A 19,057-nucleotide genomic window follows, 5' to 3' on the forward strand; every position below is an offset into this window, starting at 1 on the left:
CTTGCTCAGGAGTGGTCCCTGAGCAACATGACCGCACTCCGAGCGCCGAGGTCCAAAACACACAGCGCCAAGCAGAGCGGATATTTTCAAACCTCTCTAAAAGTTTTGTGCTGAGGCTGCGTGCCATAGCTGATTACTGCTAATCTTGTAGCCCAGAAGAATCTAATTAGAGGAGGATGCATTTATCTTCTAATTGTGCAGTAGTCCACGTCTGTGGACACTACTTAACAGACCATGGCTTCTTATAGCCTCCATCAGTATCTCTTTTTGTGTTCTATTAGTTGCCAAAAAGAAGATGTATGGGTATGTTGTTATGAACGTGGCTTTAATGTGGCCCACGCTGCAGCATCTGGACGACCTAACCAACTTCAGCACGTCTCTGCTATGACAGAAGCTTCCACACAAAAGGCTCATTGGAAAACGTCCGGCGTGACGAGCACAGGCACTCCTGTGATCCGTCGAGCAGAAATAACGGCATTAGCGCGTCTTTCGCCTTTGTAACAATAACAATATTCAAGTCTGGAAGTCACACTGACGTAAACAAGCTCAAAGGTGGATTGGCTTTTCCTCTACTCAGTACTTAGTGGTTTAATTGCTCCACTTTTGTGTGTGTGTTGCGTTTCACTCATGTGATGCCTTCTGCAGGGGAACAAACACCTCCTGTCGATCTGGCATGAAGGTAAAATCTCTATGTATCCCATCCCTGGACTCAAAAGGATCTGTACATTTCCAAGGCAAAAAAAAAAATGTAAAAACCAAGTGTGTAGGTGCAATATTATGTAATATCATCTCTCTTGTTTCCTCCAAAAAGGCTTTCAAACGGTCACTTTTGAAGTTCCTGGTTTTCATGACATCATGAAAGTAAAACGTTTCTCACGGGCATGATACGACCTCTGACCCGCCTCTTGCTCTAAGAGCCCGCCCTGTGTGCACACCCACTGCTTTTACTTTGTTAAAAAAAGAAAAGTCAGGCTACACATCTTAAAATGCAGCCTGGAGATCTGCTATGTATCACTCGGCTACAGACGTGGGAGCTGTAAGTTTGATCATTTTGTTGGTCTTTAGCAAATAGGCTAACCTAGCACGATGTTGCTCTTACAATGTGAGTGTAATGTTAGCACTGTTGCTCACCTGGCTATGCTAGTGTTCTTCATGTTTGTGTCCTTCCCCTCTGTCCAGCCCTTGATGTTACATTTTTCTATGTGATATATGGCATCTATTCCAATGGAGTGCCAATATACATGCAAAACAATACAATTTTCCACTAATTTACAAGCCGCAGGGCATGCTGGGTAACTTCCTGTTGGAAAAGTGCGTGTATGTGTATGTATATCAGTGTGTAAGCGTCTATTTCGATACACACATACAGTAGTATGTGTGGTGCAGTTACTTTTGGGTGTTCCACATGTGTTACTTGTTGATGTCTGAGTAAGGGGATGAAGTTGAAATATTATGAGGAAAAATGATGTCATTTTAGTAAAATAGTGTTGAAATATTAAAGAAAAAACATTTTTGTAATTGTTAGAAACAGAGGTTGGGGGTAAAGTTAGAATATTATGGGAATAAAGTCATAATATTAGAAGAAAATTTGCAAATATTTTAGAAAAATGTTGAAATATTTGGGGAAAAAAAAGAACTTCAAAAATGTTTTTTAAAAAAAGAGCAAAGACCAAAGTTTATATATCACCGATATCACAAAGCTGACGTGCAGTTTTTTTCTTTTCTTTTCTTTTCTTTTTTAGCATATGTATTGGTTTACAAAATATTAAAGTGGCCCTTGCAGCCTTCCATTTTTCAGTATGTGGCCCCTGGTGGAAAAAGTTAGCGTGTTTTCCCACAATGGCGTGTTTTCCCACAAATAAAAAAAAAAATGTTTTGATCAAGAATCAGCAAATTTGCGGGGTCGCGAATGCTGAATATGCTGGGATCCACTGTATATGTAAAAGTGGCAAAAATACACAATGCACGATAGCGCTCGTTGCAGCGATACGCTCAGGCACAAACACAGCTCATGAGCATTAAAGCTACAGACACACAAAACGGCTACTAAAAGCACTTTTAAACTGTCTAAGGCTTGATTTGGGCAATACATTCTAATTACACTATTGTGTGACCTCTGAGACTTTTTTTTATTTGCTGAAAGGGGACCACCCCAGTGACAAGCATTACACTCCTAAAAGTACAACTTTTTCTGTGCAGGCAGAGCGACACATGAGGGTCCTTTTACTTTTGAGTGACTGCCTCGTCCGCGCCAAGTGGGATAAGGGTTAGAGTTCAAGTGTCTCTATTAAAAAGCCAAACGGTATCATTTCAGCCCAATGAAGGGGCTCTCATTTTAAGCGAGCGCAAACCAAGTGCTCTCGGCCTCGGCTCCTGAATTTTAAGTGATCCGCCTGAATCAGCCTCTGTGGCGGCTTTCAGTGGAGAATGTCAATCTTTTCGTTTAGCTACCTTTTTCGCCATTTGCATCAAAGTTCAGATCTCTCCTTCCTCTCCGCAAGCAGCGAACATAATAGCAACATTGTTCTGTGCAGGCAGTAGACTGGACCTGAGGGAAAAGGTGGGAGAAGGAGGTTGTTTTTTTTTTTTTTGGCAGTGCACCACGTCATGAAAGCTCAAACGATGTGCTTTATTACTTTTTTCTTTCATTGAGCGTGTCCCTGCTTCCTCTGGACAAATATTTAAGAGGATCTCCATCATTCTTAGCAGTCATGCAAGCAGGAGTAGTAGGATGAAGATGTTGTAGGGGAACATGTAGACGAGGTCCCCTGTGAGCAATGAATGACCTTATAAAACAAAAGTATGTAGGGCCACACTGAAAAGAAAAAGATAATATTACAAAAAAACCAGTTTGTTACGGAAATACAATGTAAAACCCCTCAACATACACTTTATACACTTTTCTCAGACAGGCAATAACATTTTCTCACATTTCTCTCTTGTTTAAACACTCTAAAAAAAAAAAGTTCAAACCTTCGTTTGAATTTTAATGATCAACTTTAATGATCAACACAGGAAATGATTAAGTCACTCCCCGGTATTTCACTCCTGTGATCGTGCCTTTTCGTCCAGGCGTCGTTCCGCTGTACTGCAGCGTTTTTGTATCCTTGTTAAAACATATTGCTGCAGATGATCTAAAGATTCATTTACAAGCTAGCAAGCTGTCGATGATACAGGAGACATGGCAGGATCGCACAAAGGAGATTCACTGACAATTGTCTGCAGCCAATCAGGGCGCAGAAAGCAATAGGCGGTGCAGACAGACAAGGGACACTCAATTTCCCACAATGGAATTCTTCTTAAAGAGCCAGGCTCGGCCTGTAACAGCGTTCATACTGCAAAAAAAAAAAAAAAAAAAAAAAAAAAAGCACAAAAAAAATCTACAGAACAGCGAATCCACGAAAGGTGAACCGCCATAGAGCGAGGGAACGCTGTACATATTTAATATTAGGAGAAAAACATGATTTGAACTTAAATCACAATATAAGAAAAGATGAATTTTACAAGAATACATTTGCAATATTATGAGGAAAACACAGCATTTTACAGGAATAAATATTATGAGAACAAAGTAATATACCAGAATAAAATCAGAATGTTACAAAATTATTTTTTTTAAATCCAAATTTCACACAATTGAAGTTATTGAAGAGTTTTGTCCTTCTTTGAAACACTTTCTTAAGTTTAGAATAAGTTATTTTAAGTTATTCAATTTCCTTTAACAGCACAATTTTTTTAATGTGCGATTAGCGTGCACATGCCCTTTTTGACCCGCAGTTTGAGGAAACGCAGCGGTGGATGTGGAGCCACAAGCGGGAACAAATATTGAGCAGAAATGGACAAAGAAAAAAATATTTAAAATGGAGACAGAGCACACAATAAATGATTAATAACATTTATATTTTTTCCCTAAAGGAAGTAAATGTATTGTAAATTTAAGTCCGCTCCATGTCTTCTTTAACAACGCACGCAGCGATATCACGCCATGGTGAGATAAATGCCACTGGGGTTCATCGAAAGGGTGGAGGAGCATGCTATGCAGCCTCGGGCCAAATAAGACTACAACTTTCCAGAAAAACCTCCATTTTCCCAAAGATGTCAAGAATATTATGAATACTTGGGAGGTTGTCATTGATCCATATTTCTTACTTCTTCTCCCCTCAGTTAAGCAACCAGTGGTCTACTGGATCAAGCTCATCAGGTCTCCACCCTCGGTCCTAGCTGGTGTGTCCTCCACAGTGCGTCTCCTAAACAGTCATGGAAAATGGAGTCCCACAGTAAGTGTTTTCCACATTACCAGCAGGATAGAAAGTGATATCTGTGGCGACTACCTCACATCCCTCCACTCTTACCACAGGACCTCTCTGTACATTTATCTCCCAAATGTGCAGCACTGACTGGTTCCTGAAAGATGAATAAGCCGCTTGGAAGAAAAGAAAGACACCATGTCTGGTACTGAAGGTCCAAAAGCTTTCCAGTAGGCAACCAACTGAATCTCACTTGCCACATTCAAATGAATTTGCTAAATCAGACATCGTTATTCTGGACGGATTTTGATAGAAGCATCTGACCAAAGCACAAGTGAGGCAAAATATGTTGATTCCCTGTAAAAATCAAAGGGTAAAAAGTCAACGGTGAAAGGTTAACAGCAAGGTCATTTTTAATGTATTCATGAAGGGTGTCACGAAACACTCGAGACGAGACAATACACGGGACTGGGTCTACGAGAACAAGACGAGACAAGATTTTAACATTATTTACTAGAAAAGTACAATTAAAAAATAGGACATTATATATCTACTAATTTCAATTCTACTCAGTTATTTTGCATTGCTCCTCACAAGGCTACACACTTCTGCACTGTGTGTGTATGCTAGCGGCCCTGCCTCCATCCACCGACACAAAATGACTGTATGACTAACAAGAGGACTCACTCCGTTCATGCCGTTGTTCTATGGACCAAACGTGCCAAGGTGCTGAAACCAATGCACAGAGTGAACTCTCCTGCTGCCTGTTTGGAGGCGGGAGACGAGGAAAACAGACACACAATGACAAAATGATCGAGCGAATTTTCATTTATTGTGTGATTGTCACATTTTAATCTGGCAAGATCTTGTGGCACGAGATCTTGTGACACCCCTATTATTTACCACTAGCCTCCAAACTTGGTCTGCCCCTAAGTCTGTCACGCGCACTTTCATTCAAGAGACGGGGGGATGTGCCGCACAGTAGCCGAGGGGTTAGCATGTTGGCCACACAGTCAGGAGATCGGGAAGATCTGGGTTCGCTTGGCATCTCTGTATGGAGTTTGCATGTTCTCCCCATGCATGGGTTTTTTCCGGGTACTCCGGTTTCCTCCCACATTCCAAAAACATGCATGTTAGGTTAATTGGAGACTCTAAATTGTCCATAGGTATGAATGTGAGTGTGAATGATTGTTTGTTTATATGTGTCCTGCGATTGGCTGCCGACCAGTCCAGGATGTACCCTGCCTCTTGCCCAAAGTCAGCTGGGATAGGCTCCAGCATACCCCCGCAACCCTAATGAGGATAAGCGGCATAGAAAATGGATGGATGGACGTTGGGTGGAGTAACCCTAACATTGGGGTGTTCCCTGTTAAATCTGGCCTTGCGCGTATTCTCACCTCGACTTAAGCACTTTTGTCCCTGCACACTTGTGAGGTTGCAATGAGTCCAGCACTTCGGGAAGGTGAAACATTCTATTTAGGATGACATTGGAATAAAAATGTAACATTGGTCAATATGGGTATCGGGATTTTTCCCTATAATGAAAGCCGATAATAAACATAATGCTGTATTTTCACCTATGGGCTCCCTCACTAGTAGGAATGATACAATTCCCGTAATTAAGCGACGGTAAAATCTGACATCGATTTGGAGAGTCGTGGGGATGTCAGTGAAAATGCTGCTTTTTCATATGATATCAGGTGTATTTTCATTCGTGTACATCTTTGACAGGTAGATTACTTTTCCTCTTCCTTTTTGTATCGGAGTGTTGGACCACGTCGACTCATGAGTGCTGTGAAAGTGAAGTCCAAGTTTAAGCCTTTCAAACTCATGGATCGGGGCTTCAGGACAAGATAAAAGGTAGGATATAAATTCATTAAAATATCCATCTGCAGATGAAATTTCATTAAATTCTGAAAATTAAAATTACTGTACATGGAATTTGTAGTGTGGCGTGCAAACAAATACAGCGTGCTGCTGCACAGTGGCGGAGCTAAGTGGTGGCCACCCCTGGTCACTCACCAGCCACCCCACTGGCCATCGAGACATTTCAGGTATCAACTTATTGCCACCCCTACATGAGTAATGGTCTCATCTTGGCCTCCCCAATGAAAAATGTCTGTCTCTGCTGCACTAAGAATGCTAGGCCTACATGAAAATTATGACACTTGATTTTCTTCTCTGGACTTTTTGATGATCAAAAAAAATGTAAAATGGCTACTCTGTTGCCTTTTAAAACAAATGTCACAGTCTAAGCCTAATGGCAAGTATTTTTCAGATGTTTTACAATGTTGTTTACAGCCACGCTGAGAAGCTAATTGCTGATGCTGTATCTATTAGCTTCACAACAGATAGGTGCTAATTTCACGACAGGAGATGTGTGATGTTATACATATCAGTATCGGAATCGTCTGATATCGGTATCGGAAATTGAGAGTTGGCCAATATCGGCATATCAGTTATCGGCAAAAAAGCCAATATCGGACATCCCTAATTATATTGCACTTGAAGTTTGTGGCGTACTAATCTAGTCATTCAAACTGCGACTGTCACCAAGTTTTTTTTTCATTTTCTTTTCTTCTTTCTTTCTTATTTTTGGATATTATAAACGTACAACATTTTTGGGTCTTCTTTAGTTTACTGATCCATTTTAATGCCTGATACAACTCAAGGTAGATTTGTTTGGACAAATATAATGATGATAAATACAGCTCCTGTTAAATTTAAAAGCTAATATCGAGCAACTTCCACGGTTTTCTTGATAATAACCAAAATCACTTACATTCTTACTATAGCTATGGCATTGTACTGCCAAAAAATATAACTATTATGAGCCATTTTTGTTGTCATTGTTATATTTGTCCAAACAAATGGTACCTTTAGTTGTATCAGGCATTAAAATGAACAAGAAACAGAAGAAACAAGGGTGGTCTAATCATTTTTTCCATGACTGTGTGTGTGTGTGTGTGTGTGTATGTATATATATATATATATATATATATATGTATGTATGTATGTACAGTATGTATGTGCGTGCGTGCATGCGTGTATTTAGAAAGAGAAAGACTTTACAACCCTGCCCTAGATAATGTTTACACTTAAAAAAAAAAAAAATCATATTTTGCCTTCAATTCTGCTGGTTAGTGTAGCAGGTTTAGAAAAAGATGTTTTTTCTGTATTTTTCTCAACCTGCTAGACCCTCCTTGAAGGCTTCTGCCGCCTCACACTTTAAAAACTTCTGGCTTGGACTCGTGTGTTCTTCCCCATGTGTGATTTTAGTCAAATCAGCTGCCAAACTACTCTTTGTGTACTGCAATGAAAAGTAGGAGTGGTGGTGTGAATGGACCAGTAATAGCTTCATATTTATTTGTCGTGCATCTTTAAAAGGCTTTTGAAGGAGTACCTGTAAACATGTCTAATATCACCCTAAATACGCTCCTTCATACTAATTGTCTCCAGACACAAATAAGGACAAACCATCTGGGGAATCTGACTATGCTGAACGTCAAAGGATCTCAAGTATTTGCTTTGAAATGTTTATAGGGATGAAAGGCACGGTCGTCCATAAATCACGCCTGTGGAACTTTTCAATCGCGTGATCCCCTCCCAGTGAAAAACACACTCACGCTAAAGCGTGTCATCTCTAAGGGTTTCCGAAACTGTCACTTGTTTTGATATCAGCCTGTTGAGTAACGCAGGTTCAGGTCTGTTTACTGCGTGGAACAGATGATGCATAAAGCCCATTTATTGCTGCTTGACTCACAGATGACATGTGCCTTCCGGCACACTGGTTTGGTATGGTGCGGCGCGATGAGCCAAGCTAATTGCTGGCTGTGTTTTCAAGGAGTGTTCTTCACATATGTACCATTCAGTTTCATGTAATGATCATGTTTGACGAAGTCCCACTGGACAGGCCTCATGCTTGGTTAGCTGCAGAGCGGAGAATCATGTGCTCTGCAACAGTTAGACGAATGAGATGTCTTCTTTGCTGCCCCCAATTAACAGTGAAGGTCGAGCACCAGAAAGTTATGATGCGATTTAACCCCCTGCATGAGGTCAAGTTGACCTGAACGGCTTCCCACTAAGCATGATAAATTTGTTATTTTTCAATCCATTAAACCTTTTCCGCATAGTCCATTTAGCCAGAACAAACCGCCAGCCTGGCTTGACCTGCGACCTGTTTTCCCACAATTAGCCAACATGGCTTCAAAGCGATGTGTGCCACAGGTTCATGCTAGAGTGGAGCCCGTTGAAGTCGACGCCCCTCAGACTGGCTCACTCACGTCGACACAAGGGGATGTCGTCATTACCGACACCGAAACCAAATCCAGCCATTGTTTTTACATTTATGTGCGACTTTGGTCCGACACATGAGGAGATAAAGGAACCTATGAAAGTTTGCTGACATTTTGTTCCTCCATTTGTGCGTATTTTTATTTGCATTTATCCGTCATTTATGGTAATTTCGTTTCCTGACTACAGTGACGATAAAGCTTTCGTACATGACTAGATGCTTGGTATGTTCCTTTAAGGCCATCAAGTGACATCATTGCCACATCAATGCTTTGCTGGCCATCATCTGGGCTTTGATCTTCTTGCAGATAATACCTCCCTTTAGGTCATATAATTACTTTAATTCAACCAGAATTGTCAGGAAAAATATGCTCTCAAAGTCACGCACAAAAAAACACAATAGTCAGACTTCAGGATGTTTCCCCTCCCAGTCGAAAGGGCTCCTTTAACAAGTAGATTTTTCTTGCCTGTGAATATTCTCCTCCATCCAGGTTTTTGTATTCTCAGGGCATTCAATCCATCGCAACTGGACTGTTCAGGTTGTCTTAGAAGACGTTTCGCCTCTCACCCGGGCAGGCTTCGTCAGTTCATGCTCGCATATTGTTCTTCCTCCACCACAGAAGGTACCAGGGTGGAGGAGAAATATGACGTCCACAGAACAAGAAATTGATGTGCAACTTGGAAAAGAGGTACAGTCATCTCTGTCCCGGCCGCTCAGTACAATATGACTGCTAGGAAAGTGTTGCGTTTAATCTTTAAAGGCAGTGCTATCCAAATCTAGCCCATAAATTAAGTCAGAGAGTCTGCAAAGACCACCAATAGATTCCTTAAAAACAGCAGAATGTTCCTGCTCCACAGAAGGTTTCTGATGAGCATTGTTAAAATAGGCCCTTAAAAACAGAAGTTGGCTCCTGTTACATATAGGATCTTTGACAAGTGGTTTTCACTCCTATTATTTAGAGCAGTGATTCGCATTTGGTTTGGCTGCGGGACCCACCATCACCCATCAACGACAAGGGGTGACCCCAATTGCGAAGATTGTTCAACTCAAACTTGTCAAATATCGTACTGTTTGCGACACAACCTGAGCCGCAGCGGTGTTGCTCTCTTCATGGCGTGCTCTTCTCCAGCAGATACGTGCAGCTGTGTGTCACACGGGCGGCACGTACAAAAACAGAGTGCTCCTGTCACATCTAAAAGATCTTTGACTAATGTTTTGCAGTATATTCTTAAAACCAGCGTGCTCCTGTCACACAAGATCTCTGACTCGTGAAAGTATACTGCTTCTGTTTCAATTTTTTTTTACTTATAATATTAGCCTTTTGGTGCATTAAACATTTCTAAGATATGACAGAGCCTTGCCAAGTGGTCGGTCAGTCGGTACACTAATCTATGTCCTGGCTGCTCAGCACAATATGGCTACTAATAAAAGACAAAAGGTGAGGGGCATTCAATTGTAAAGGAAACCATTTTTGAGGCAAACAATTCACAACAAGGCTGTTGTTGGTTATCCAATAAATCTGTCCAGGCTGCTCAGCACAACATGGCTAACTCTACACTAAGTCAAGAAATAATAAAAGTAGCTAGGTGACAAAGACACCAAAGAAATGCTACGCATAACTGCGTCAGCGTCTCATCATGAACCTTTTTTCACACTTGTATGCCAGTTAAGAACGTTAAAACGTTAAACTAGCAAGAGTTTGCCTCCGAAATGGATTATTTGGATTATAATCGACGACAATGGCCTCGCTGTTCAGCGTGATACAAGCAAGGGGAAGAATGATGAGGAACATGCAAGTTTTTGATACACAGTAGCTCGTCTCTTGTCATTTTGGTGATAAAGAATACTAGAGAGCAAGACTTCCATGTCAACTAACGAGGTCATGCCTCCCATCACTACCTCGCTTGTAAATCTCAGCACAATTATCGACAAGCCCGCACAACCCACCTCAGCAAACGCAAATGCAAGAGTGTGGTGTTTCACTCCTCTTATTTTAGCCTACAAGCAGCAGTGGGCCTTTAACCACACACAAAAAGCATATGACTCGACCCCAGCCTGCCGCTACAGCTGACTTTTATACCCAAGCACTCCGTAGGGAGCAGGAAGAGGCCCCGTGTGTCCAGGGCCGCGTCTCCTGGGCTGCACTAAGCGCTCAGCAGGTTTCAAGGGCGAATGTTCATTAGGCAGCCAAGTTGTAATAAGCCTGCAGACAGACATGCTGCTAAACAGCCTCAAATGCCAGGAAAGGTGAGTTTGCTTATCTTGCCGATCCTCATGACTTCACATGGCAACATAAGCAATTAAAAAAATACCTACTGCACATAAAAGCCATTAGTTCAGGGAGAAGACTTTTGTTGACCAGTCAGAGGTGTCGTAAGTTACTCTCATGCACACTAATTATCACATTGTATAGAGCCAACCTTCAATTCGTTCACATTAAAGAACCCATTTTCCACATAAACAACTGAAATTGAATGTAATCCACAATAAAGCCTTTATTAACTGTACAGACATGGGTTTATTTCATATTTTATCATTCTTATTCATACGTAAGTCTAAAAACAAGTTAACCATAATAATAGAATAAAACAAAATTAAAGTAAAACTACTTCCCATTTGAAGACATCCATCAGGAAACAGGAAGATGTTTGCAGTGCGACGCTATCTCCTAGTGGTGTCTTAGATGTACCGATTATTATACATTATATATTATAATTATTACAGTATTGAACCGAATAGGTAGTTTGCCTAAATTAATCATTTTCGAGAGTAAAAAAGGCTAAATGAACTAAAATAAAAATCTAAGGCCAAAAGACGCATTCAAAGACATTGATATGTAGCATTCTTACTGGTCACAGGTATCAGTAGTATTACTGTAATGTTCGGTGAGACACACAAGCACCAGACTTGATCGCCGGAACAACAGGCTTTTATTGCAGGTTTGAATTATCTCACAGCAATGTACAATAATCCCTAATAAAAACACACCAAGACATTTTTACAACACATTTCCTAAAATGCATTTGGAAAAAAGGGGTCATCTTATATTCAGGGTTACTTTACATTTGTGTGAATATGATACATGGTGAAAATGATTTCCTGTACACATGTAATCAATATGAATGGAATTTCACTGACAAGCCAGACCCTTTCCTGCAAATCACAATAAACTCCGCTTCCTGTTCTATGGTTATCATCACATATTTCCTCTTCTGTGGTGGCATCACTAAAGAACACGGAACACAAAAAAAGCCAACGAAAAAGTAACAGTTGCAGAGTTCATTCTTTAGATGCGAGTGAGTGATTTCTGGTTCAACTCCAAATTGTTTAACTTTGGAGTGTTTAGAGATTTGGTAATGCGGCTCATTTAAACGTGTACCACAGCTGCAACTGCATCGCATCTGTCAACAAGCTTCTGGGACAGCTTTTTATGAACAAATTACACTCAGCCGTTGAGAAGCTAAAACGAGAGCGGGAGCATGAGTTTGATTCCTATGACAACTGCCGAGATCAAAGACTCTCATGATATACTGTGTTAGGTAATGATTCGTGTCCTCAGTCTGAGGTCAGTGCTGGACAATGACAGACATGCCAACAAAAGACCATCAAGTTGTTCTAAACTTTGTTGGCCCTTGGAGGAGATATGGAACTGTGGCGACTAAACCTAAGTCCTCTCTGTGTGGCTTGCACATTTGGTTCTGGAGCAGGTTTGGAAAGGCTTCAGGGGATTTCATAAAGCAGAATGGAATGGTAGTGTTGATACGCACAAACAAACCAGTGCCTGTTAGATATTTTGAAGATTGATCCACCATCCATCAAGTTTAGCATGCCTTTTAAAAAACAATAAACACATGGTGAAAGAAAACAGACAGATGGTGTCTGATAGCATCCGGTTAATTTTGGAGGCATTAGCTTCCTACTTTATTGTTTTCATCCCTCGAGTTGATAGTCAGTGACAAGAGCTTTGGTAATCGTTGGCAATGCTCACACAGGGTCCGGGACCATCTGTCCGCCATTTAGCATAAAGAGTGATTTTGTGTTTTGCAGCGATCCATTCATCAGATCACCGCATCGTCAGTCATGATGAAGGATGGCGTCAAGCGGGATGGCGCTCTCTCTCAGCCGCACTGATCAGAGAATGCCGACGGTGCACGTATGAGGTCAAAGCACATCTGGATGCAGCCTGCCCATGCACCGTTAATCAGTAACCTAAACAAAGCATACTTGGACCTGCTTGTCACAAACACGCAGGGACTCCTGGAGTTGCATAACGCTCTTGAACATGTAAGAGGGCTTCCATACTCATGCGGTGTCAGTGACATGTACAGTAATGACAAGAAAAGTCTCTCCAGGCTAATTTGATGCTGATGTCATCTTAATTCTTGCGCCGCCGTTCTCCAATGACTGCAACACGAGCTCGGTTTGATTCCTTGGATGGAAACTATCTACTGTACACCGCATTTGCAAAGTGAAAGCCTGAAATGGATGACCTCAAAATGCTGGGAATCCATGGGGTCTGCGGAATATGCTGGCTGTACTTGAGGTGGGGAGCAGAGGAAGTTCAACATCCTTAACAGGCGGCCATACTGATGACGATGACAGAAGATGTAATTACAGTGGAAGCCGTTTAAGTTGGTCCAATTTATGTCGACAACCCAACTAAGTCGACCCACTCACTGGGTCCTGGTCCGTGTTATTTTTATTACTAAAAAGTGCTGATTTTAAGTCGACGTCAACATACGTGGTTAACCACTTTGTGTTGTTCTTATTATTAAAAAGTCAACATACACGGTCGACTGCTTTTGCAGACATAAAATTTGAGCGCAAAAGGGGTCATTTCTATGAATGACTTCGAGGGGTGGGGTGGGTCACACACGTAAAACAACTACGCACTCATGCACAGATTCAAATTCACCAAATTACGTGATCCAGGCGGGACACCAGAACACCCGACGTGTGAACGACTTACAGTGGCAGATACCGTACACACAGCTAACAAAACGCTTGTGTGCAAGTCCAGGCTCTCATGGAGCCGATCGTGCTTATGGGTGGTCTGAAGGCTTCAGCGGCCGTTTCCCAAATAGTCCTGGTCCTTGACCAGTCTCCATTTAACATAGGCTCACAATGTTTTTGGACGATAAAAACTGCAGGGGACATGTCTCTCTGTCCCCTGGCAGCAAATTACATCTGTGACGAAAGTTGTATTGTCATCGTGGTCAAGACATACTAACTAAATTACCGCAGGAGATCTGCTAGATAGGAGTAGGCCTGCCACGATAATACATTTTGCTAGACGATAAAAGGTCCCACAAATGATTGCCGATAAACGATATTATTGTCAACATTATTTTGAGACTTTTTTTTCCATGACTGTAATAGTATAATAATTATTATAATAATTATATTAATAATATAATAATAGTACACTGGATCAAAAGCATTCAACTAATTTTAACATTGTAATTAGAATGACAAGCGCATCTGAATACAATAAATTTAACAAAAAAAAGACAAAAAGAAAACAAAAATGAAAATAAAATGGACTATTCAGTCTCTTAGCAAATATTTCACTTAAATAAAAATCACAATCATGCCCAAAAACAAAAAATAGACCCTGTATTAAAAAAAACAACAAAAAAAAAAAAACACACACACACACAATCCATCCATCCATCCATTTTCTATACCGCTTCTTCCTCATTAGGGTCGCCTGTCGCCCGAAGTCAGCTGGGATAGGCTCCAGTATGCCCCCACACACACAATAAAAACCATAAATACATCAAGTATCAAGTTCCTGTAAACAAAATTGTACTTCAACGCATTGTTTGTTACCACACGAGTAACACACTTCACCTTCCGCGAAAACAAGAGCTCCCCAAAGTGATACGTTAGAAACAACAGATCAGTAGAAAAACGAAATGTAACGCGTATCATGGACACTACAACATATTTCTGATTTTGAATCAGTGTCACTTTCGTTATTGTCTGAATATTGACCCAAAAAAAAGCAGAGAAATAACCCAGAAAGACTCACATTGTATGTCAATGCGGACGTCAGCTCATTTTAAAACACACTTCCTTGATTCACTTGTAACGTTTAACGTTTTGTCTGAGTTTGGTCAAAGTACGTGTTTTGGATGCAGCAAAATGTGTTTGGTGCGCAATGCGGTGTTATACTTATATACTATACTAAGTTCCACCATTTTGTATTAGTGAGTTAACTGTCACAAACTTTTTCATGCCACGAAATGACGATGCGCAAACAAGCTGATACTGACATCAGATCTTGTTTTATACACAACAGGCACAAAGGAAGTGTTCGATTTTGTAGCACACGACACACGCAGCTAGCAAGTGCGCTCTTACTAGCGCCCCGCCTCTCCCCACTGGGACAAAGAGACTGAATGACTGACGGGGGGGTTCACTCACTCCGGGTGTTGAGACAGTAAACCCTCTCGTCATCCAGCCTGTTTGGCAGAGAGAGAGAGAGAGGAGGAAAAGAAACATGCATGCACATGTCAATATATCGAGGCTGGCAAAATGATCAAGTTCGTTTTTATTCATCATTGTCATGACAGGCTTGGATAAGAGTACAAAATATATGAAAACTGAAGAATCAAAATAAAAATGTGCACAAATGGAGGGAAATGATGTCAAACTGCCATCGGTTCCAAAATCCTTTATTAACACTAATTCTCTGGTGAAAGTCACAAGTAAAAGTGCAAGCACTGGCTAGTTTTGGTTATGTTCACAACCGCTTAATGTGAGCCAGCCAGTCCGACCAAGTATGTTCCTGTGCTTTAAGAGAGGCTCGACTTAACGCTAGGGCCGTCATCCCTGCACTTTAACTTTGTCTAATGACGAAAAGCAGCCAGAAACATGTCAGCATGGCTGTCCTCTGTCAGCATAAAGCATCAATACTGCCATTCATTTTCTAACACTTACCTTCTTTCCGCTACTCAAAGTTTAGTTTAGATTTTATTGTGGTATCTTGCTGTAACAAGTACACTGGATCCTCGCTGTGATTCAGCATTCACGGCCCCACAGATTTGCATATCTTTGGTTAAAAAAAAAAATCATTTTTTTCCACAGAAAACGCATCTCAGTCACCATACCAATTTATATGTGATAATAGAGGTCAAACGTACAGCGTACCACTGCATAAATAAGCCCACAATTTTTACACGTTTATGTTTTTATGCTTACACTTTTAATGTTTTTCCATCACGCTTTGAGATTTCGCACTTTGGTCAGCAGCCCATGAATGCACCATTGTTGCGTGCTGTGACATGCAAAAGTTTGTTTGGCTCCGGAAGCACGACCTTCAATAGTCAAGTCCGGCCTCACAACTTGCAGTGAGGCGAACACAAGTTAACATATGATGGTAATTCATTGATGGAATTACAACAGGCAAGCAGTATGGATTATATAGACGCGGCTCAGAGAAACGCCTTCTTTTTTTTTTTTTTTTACAATTTTTATATATGTTTTAAGGCTGCAAAACCCCTCAACATACACTTTATACACTTTTCTCCAACAAGCAATAACATGTTCTCACATTTCTCTCTTGTTTAAACACTCTCAAAAAAGTTCAAACCTTCGTTTGAATTTTAATGATCAACCTTAATGATCAACACAACAAATGTTTAATTCACTCACACATATTTCACTCCTGTGACCGTGCCTTTTCGTCCTGGCGCCGTTTCGCTGTACTGAAGTGTTTTTGTGTCCTTGTTATAACATATTGCTGTAGACGAAACAAAGATTCCTTTACAAGCTAGCAAGCAAGCAAGCTAGCGATGACACAGGAGACATGGCAGGACGGCACGAAGGAGATTGATTGACAATGGTCTACAGCCAATCAGGACGCAGAAAAAATGGGCGGTGCAGACAGATGAGAGAGGGAAGAGATAGCCACTTCCCACAATGCAATTCTTCTTAAAGGGCCAGGCTCGGCCTGTAACAGCATTCATATGCTCTAATATAAAAAAAAACACTAAAAAAATCCGCAAACAGCGAATCTGTGAAAGGTGAACCGCGATACAGCGAGGGAACACTATTTTATTGCTATCCAAGATCAAGCAAGATGTATTAACTGCATTGACAGACTTTACAGCTTGTTTGCACATGATCAGTGCTTCCACTGAGAACTCGGTAACGTCATTTCTCCTTTGTGGGACAAATGAAGGATTATCTTATTTTAGAAGACCACCAGGACTTGTCTCTTGCTTATAGTAAAACATGAAATTCCTGTTTTCTATGTAGGCAGTCAAAGGCGAATGAGTCAACATTTCCCATTATATAAACACTGGTGTGAAGTCATGCACTGAGACAAATGAAGAGAAGCGAAAGGTTGTTTTCAGCCAAGCATTCTCTGCCGTGCCCCCTCAGTAGGGACGCCGCCATTTTACCAGTCACCAAACAAAAAAAATATACAAGCAGATCCGCACTAAAAAAAAAAAAAAAAAGCAAACACCTTCTGTCCTCACCTGTCTTGTTCATTTACCATCCAACGTGGTATTCTCATCATCCCTCTGGGTAGCTGACACCTCAAACAGGAAGAGACTCCTGCCGTGACCCGTGAGGCTAACACAGAAAGCAGAGACGAGACAGGATCAGTTACATCATCATCAGACGCTCACGGTCACTGTGCACCTGGGCCCAGACGTTGGCTTTATGAGACGCAAGACATTTATGAAGACCGCATGTAGCAGAAACCGAATGGCAAAACACGGCGGGTAATGGTCGCACCCATGAAAAGTCCTAAAAATGCTTCTTTTTGACACTCCAAAACCCAAGGTTCTCAAAGTGGGTTCATTAATTGCCATATAGGGTATGTGAATGAAAATGAAAAACAGTGTGAACACACTGGCGCTTAACACTCAGGGTTACGTAGTGCACTTGAACGAGGAGACACTGTGCAGAAGAAAGGAGACAAGACAGTGCTCTGTGTGCATTGTATGAAGAAATAAGTTTGATGATTATGTTGGGCATTAAGAGCGTTTAATCTGGAAGATTTCATTTATCTTGTGTGCTAAATGGGCCACACGGTGGTCTAGTGGTTATGGAGATCGGGAAGACCTGGGTTCGATTCTCCCTTGGGCATTTCTGTGTGGAGTTTGCATGTTCTCCCCGTGCATGTACTCGGGTACTCTGGTTTCCTCCCACATTCCAAAAACATGCATGTTAGGTTAATTGGTGACTCTAAATTGTCCATAAGTATGAATGTGAGTGTGAATGGTTGTTTGTCTATATGTGCCCTGTGATTGGCTGGCGACCAGTCCAGGGTGTACCCCGCCTGTCGCCCAAAGTCAGCTGGGATAGGCTCCAGCATGCTCCTGTGACCCTAATGAGGAGAAGCGGCATAGAAGATGGATGGATGGATGGATGTGTGCTAAATGAGAGTTGGTCTTTTTACATGGTGCTGTGACTAATTAGTGCATTTTCTGAGCTATAAGTCTGTAATTTGTTTCTTGACTCGGCGCACTGACTCATATGTGCAGTTGAAAAATAAACCACAGACTTTTTTTGAGGAATGATTAAGGCCAGGAAAATGATGCAGTCCATGCCTTCATCAAACAACTGTTTCTCAGCACAGCAATGACATGGCGGAGGACGTTTTTAAACAGCTACTGTTGAGAAGGGGGTAGTGGTTCTTTTAGAGTTGGGACACCATGGAAAGACTCCGGTCAGAGAATCATTTAATCATCTTTCTTTTACGGGTGGATGGGCTCTTTTAGGAATGTACTGTATACATGTTAGTCCAGATGAGCTTGGGTTTGTCCAAAGAGGTTAGTATGTGTGTCCAAAAGGTCGTATGTGTGGTCTAAACAATAGGAACACATACAATTACAAATAATGCCAAGTAAAGCAGCCCAATAGCACTCACATGACACAAATAAATGCATGCACAGTACACATATGCAGTCATCCTAGGTGATAAACACAAGTGAGAGCAAACATACTAACTAGTCAGTGAGCCCAGTTAGCAAACAATTACCAGCACATGGCTCAGAGGTGCACTCAAGCACAACACTATCAAACAAAGTAGCTTTCATTTAGCTCCCTACACTGCTTAAATCATGAACAGCAAACACTCCCAATGCACAACATAATCATCAAACTCACCTGGTTGTGTCACAGGTGAGCACACAAATGGTGGACGCTTCTTACTAAGCAGGCTCAAACTAGCAAAACTGCTACCAGTCCCCAGCTAGCTCTTTTCTACGGTTGCATTCAGGTGCATCACGTACCTCCTCAGGCGCAAGTTGCTGCTGCGCTCATGGACACTTTGGAAATCGCAGGAAACACCGCAAACATGCACATGCGCAGCCCAAATCAGGTGCTCGTTACAAAACAACCACTTGTTGCTCATAACAGTACGGCAATGTTACAAATGCTCTACTTATAACAGATATCAGGGATAAAAAAAATATACTTTTGGAGAGCTACTGCAATGCATACGAGCCAGTGAACGTTACACAGGACACACCGGCCTGACACCTGGTGTATGTGT

At 41.4% G+C, this 19,057-nt stretch overlaps 1 long non-coding RNA gene across 2 annotated transcripts; it reads right to left on the bottom strand.

Annotated features, from left to right (window-relative positions):
* Positions 1-2,116: 2,116 nt before the first annotated feature.
* On the bottom strand, positions 2,117-18,759 carry LOC129192574 (uncharacterized). 2 transcript variants are annotated; one of them, XR_008573445.1, is made up of 5 exons: positions 18,670-18,759; positions 17,031-17,127; positions 4,150-4,247; positions 2,637-2,768; positions 2,117-2,548 (listed from the first exon to the last, which is right to left on the bottom strand). It is a non-coding gene; the product is annotated as an uncharacterized LOC129192574 (long non-coding RNA). The 2 variants fall into 2 exon arrangements; XR_008573446.1 differs by lacking the exons at positions 2,117-2,548; positions 2,637-2,768; positions 4,150-4,247 and adding an exon at positions 15,285-16,288.
* Positions 18,760-19,057: the final 298 nt, after the last annotated feature.

Source organism: Dunckerocampus dactyliophorus, chromosome 13, assembly GCF_027744805.1.
Source record: "Dunckerocampus dactyliophorus isolate RoL2022-P2 chromosome 13, RoL_Ddac_1.1, whole genome shotgun sequence".
Lineage (NCBI taxonomy): Eukaryota > Metazoa > Chordata > Actinopteri > Syngnathiformes > Syngnathidae > Dunckerocampus > Dunckerocampus dactyliophorus.